The sequence below is a fragment of the Penaeus vannamei genome, chromosome 4 (genome assembly GCF_042767895.1).
Source record: "Penaeus vannamei isolate JL-2024 chromosome 4, ASM4276789v1, whole genome shotgun sequence".
Classification (NCBI taxonomy): Eukaryota; Metazoa; Arthropoda; class Malacostraca; order Decapoda; family Penaeidae; genus Penaeus; species Penaeus vannamei.
In genome coordinates, this window is record NC_091552.1 from 26,545,501 (window position 1) to 26,550,356 (window position 4,856).

Consider the following 4,856-nt stretch of genomic DNA (forward strand, 5'->3'; position numbering starts at 1 on the left):
ATTTGTCATGTAAAATTAAACATAATAAAAAAAAAAGATCCGATTATTAGGTCCTTCAATTTTTACCTAAGTTTTCGGTCCCATTTTAAAGTATTATGGCTCATTTTTTAGCTGAATAATAGTTTATTACATGCTGCCTAAGGATTTGAATATTTTCATGTGGTTCTTGTAAAAGTGACATATGTTTTCAAAATCTATTAGGGTGTTAAAATAGTCACCTTCGGAAAATATTCCCCAAAAAAAAAGTAAGGTCAACTTTTCAAAAATGGTACCCGTCCGACTGGAGAAAAGTTTTCTTTCGACAAATATTATAGTTGTAAAACCTATTAGAGCATAATAATAGGTAAATGATAGATAATTATATCAAGTACAAGTATTCTGTACATGATTTGTCATGTAAAATGTAAACATAATAAAAGGAATAAGATCGCGATTAATTTGGTCCTTCACATTTTTACGCATAACAGTATTTTCGGTCCGATTTTAAAGTATTATGGCTCATTTTGTAGGTGAATAATAGTTATATTACATGCGGGCCCTAAGGATTTGCAATATATTCATGTGGTTCTTGTAAAGTGACATATTTTCAAAATTCTATTAGGGTGTTAAAGTAGTCACCTTTCGGAAAATATTCACCAAGAAAAAAGTAAGGTCACTTTTCACAAATTTTTACGCATAGCACACGTATTTTCGGTCCGATTTAAAGTATTATGGCTCATTTTGTAGCCGATAATAGTTTATTACATGCTGCCATAAGGATTTTCAATATTTTCATGTGGTCTTGTAAAAGTGACAAAGTTTTCAAAATCTATTAGGGTGTTAAAATAGTCACCTTCGGAAAATATTCCCCAAGAAAAAAGTAAGGGCAACTTTTCAAAAATGGTACCCGCCACTGGAGAAAAGTTATTCTTTCGACAAAATTTTACGTTGTAAAACCCTATTAGAGCATCAATAATAGGTAAATTATAGATAATTATATTAAGTACAAGTATTTTGTACATGATTTGTCATGTAAAATGTAAACATTAAAAAAAGGAAAAGATCGCGATTATTAGGTCCTTCACTTTTTTAGCTAGCCCCGTATTTTCGGTCCGATTTTAAAGTATTAGGGTCTTTTTGTAGAAAATAATAGTTATATTAATGCGCCCAAAAGGATTTGCAATATATTCATGGGTTCTTGTAAAAGTGACATATGTTTCAAAATCTCCTATTAGGGTGTTAAATAGTCACCTTTCGGAAAATATTCCCCAAAGAAAAAAAAAAAAGGTCAACTTTTCCCCAAAAAGTTTTACCCAATAGCACACGTATTTTCCCAAAAGGAAGGAAAAAAGGGAAGGTAGTGTGGAAATATTTTCAGTATACTCAATTATACTGATTTGCAGCAAAATAAAGATCAGATTCGTTCAAAGTCCATTAAAAACTTTGGAAATAGAAAATGACACCCCTTGCACTTGTAAAATAAAACCAAACTATGTGCTGGTTAGGAAAAAAATATATTTATATATGTAGATAGATAGATATAGATATATAAGGTATTTCATGCATATTTAACAAAAAATATTTTACAAGAAATTATTTATCTGTTTTTTGAAATGTCAAGCCTATCTTTTAAACAAAATATTTCTCGTGGATTCTGAAGGCCATCAGAAGCATTGATATTCTTTCAATTGATCTAACTTGACCTATTAAAACTAACCAATTAAATCACCTAAAGGATAAAAGATTTAAAGATGTGTAGATTGGAAAAAATCAAGCAGAAGAAAATATATCATCTCCATAAATCATGAGACGGGGGAAAACTGTAAAAACAGATTTATTTAAGCTTTAGATGACTTTGGGATGAGCTTACCATAAACCTAAAATTAATAAATAAATCACATACACATTTTCAAGTGTAAGAACTGTGTGGAAGTTAGTTACATAATAATCATCTTGAACACCTTTTTAAACAAAGAAGAAACTCCCGCCTGAAGTCTGGGGGCCAAGAATGGAGGGTGCACCACCGAAGCTAATGGATACTTTTTTAATTTCTGTCCATCCTTTGATTGAGGAATAATTGGAACCCGTCCCAAAAGAAAAAGTTGAAAATGCTGGTATGTCACACTGAAGCAATTAAGATGTTTGGTTCTTAATAGAAAATTGGGAATTTAGCGCCCTGTGTAATTTCATCTAGGGTTCAGGTTTGGTTTATTTAATATTTTCTTAGCTATTTTGCTTTGAAAATTTGTCTCTTATGAAAATTTGTCTCTTTGCTGAGAGCACATCTTGGTGCCACAGGGTGTTTTCCCATTTTGGTCTAATCAATCCAGTGGACTGGACATGTGAAAACGCGCGCGCGCCCCCAACACTTTTTTCGTATTATATAGACTTTGGTTTATTTTGTACCTGCCTCTTCCAGGTTTTCTTTAAAAAAAAATATGAACAGTATTGCGTGTGTTTTACTAACATGAATTATTATTATTATTATTATTTTATATATTTATTATTTTATTTTTATTATTATTATTGCTAGATGTGGCTCCCTGTAAGTGCCCCATGATGTCCTCCACAAACAGGATTAAGAAAAAAATAAAAACAGGAAGCTCTGAAGTTGGCTTCGAAAGAAACCATCTTGAGAAATGGAGGGGCTGCATCAGAAAAGGTTAGAATTTTAGAACATGCGAAGTAGCTCATGACATCTTATTATGCAAGCAAGAACTAAAAAAAAAAACTAAAACTGAGGCTTGCACTTTTAAAAAAAATCAAAAAGCGATGTCATCTCTTACTTCCTTGCTTATAATGTCTCTTTCAGTTATTTATTCCTGTACCCTATCCTTACACCTTCCCATAATCTTCCCCAACTATAAACTCAATGTCAAGCATAACATTACTATATAATAATGTAGTCATAACCACACAATGTGTGATATTTAAAAATGTTTCATTAAAAAAAATATATATTAATCTACCATTACATTTGGCTAACAAAAAAAAAAATAAACTAGTAAAAACATTGGTTTTTGTTTGACGTTTTAAATTGTTTCAATATAATCCTTGAATATCTTCAAATGATGATGCTACAAATGGTAACTTTGTTTGGGGATGACATGTCAGTGGAAAAACCTCTAGTGAGATTGTTTAATTATTTATTCCTGTACCTTATCCCCCACTTTCCCACGGCCTTCTCCTACTACTAATGATAAAAATAGCAATGATAATTACATAAAATTATTATAACTGCAATAATGGTGATAACAATAATGATAATCATGATGATAATGACTATAATGGTAATAATCATGAAAATAGTGACAGTAATGATAATGATAATAATTATTTTCAGTCCTTTTATAATGAAATAAAGGCCAGAAGTAATAAAATCCCAAAAATCAAAAAAAAAAAAAAAAGGCGAAATCTAGCGTATTACAGCCTTTTGAGAGAAGCGTTGAAAAAAAATTTTTTTTCTTTTAAATGGTAATTATGATGATTTTCATGATGATGAAGACTTGATTATTGACAATAAGGATGATAAAAATATGATGATAATGACAATAATGATACTATCCTAATAAAAATTTTGATAATTACTGCAATTAGCAATAATTAACTGTATTCCAATAATTTGCATACTAATGGAATAGAAATAAAATATTATCATTGTCATTATAATTCTTAGTATTGTCATTATTTCTAAAAATTTTTTATTGCTATCATTTATAAATAGTTATAATGATAAAAAATTCAATAATAATTAGCATAGTAATTATAACAATAATGATGATAATGATAATCAAAGATAATGACCTATAATGATAATAATTGAAAATCATAATAATAAAGTATTGATAATAAATGATAATTTTTATTCATTCCATTCATAATGAAATAAATGCCAAAATAATAAAATCCCAAAATAAAAAAAAAAAAAAAGGCAAAAACTAGCGTATTACAGCCTTTTGAGAAACGCAAAAAAAAATTTTTTCCCCTTTTTAATGGTAATTATGAAGATTTTAACATTAATTCAGGTAATTATGATGATTTCCTTAATAAATCCTTTATTATTGACATTAATGATGAAAAAAATAATGAAAAGATAATGACAATAATAAGGATAAAATCATAATTATAATGATAATTTTATAATTTCACAATTAACTTTATTCCCAAAAATTTTCATACTAATAATGGCAATAGGAATAATAATATCATTATCATTGTCATTATGATTATTATTATTATCATTATTATTTCTAAAATTATAATTATTCATTATCATTATATAAATAGTTATAATGATAAAAATAGAATAATAATTAGCATAATAATTATTTTAACTGCAATAATGTGATATTAAAATGATAATCATGAAAAAATGACTATAATGATAATATTCTGAAAATAATGACAGTAATGGTAATAATGATGATAATAATTATTATTCAGTATTTATACTAACTAAAGGCCAAAAGTAATAAAATCCCAAAAGTCGAAAAATTTTTAAAATCTAGAGTATTTCAGCTTTCAGAGAAACGTTGGAAAACCACCTTTTTCGCTTTTTTTGGGAATTATGAGGATTTTAACATTAATTCAGGTAATTATGATGATTTTCTTGATAAATTCCTTTTTTATTTACAGTAAGGATGAAAAAAAATAAAGAAAAGATAATGACAATAATAATGATAAGATCATAATTATAAGGATAATTTTTTAATCCTTAAAAATAGCAATAATTAACTCTATTCTAATAATTTTCATACTAATAATGGCAGTAGAAATAATAATAACATCATTATCATTGTCATTATAATTATTATTGTCATTATTATTTTAAAATTATCATTTTTATTATCATTATATAAATAGTTATAATGATAAAA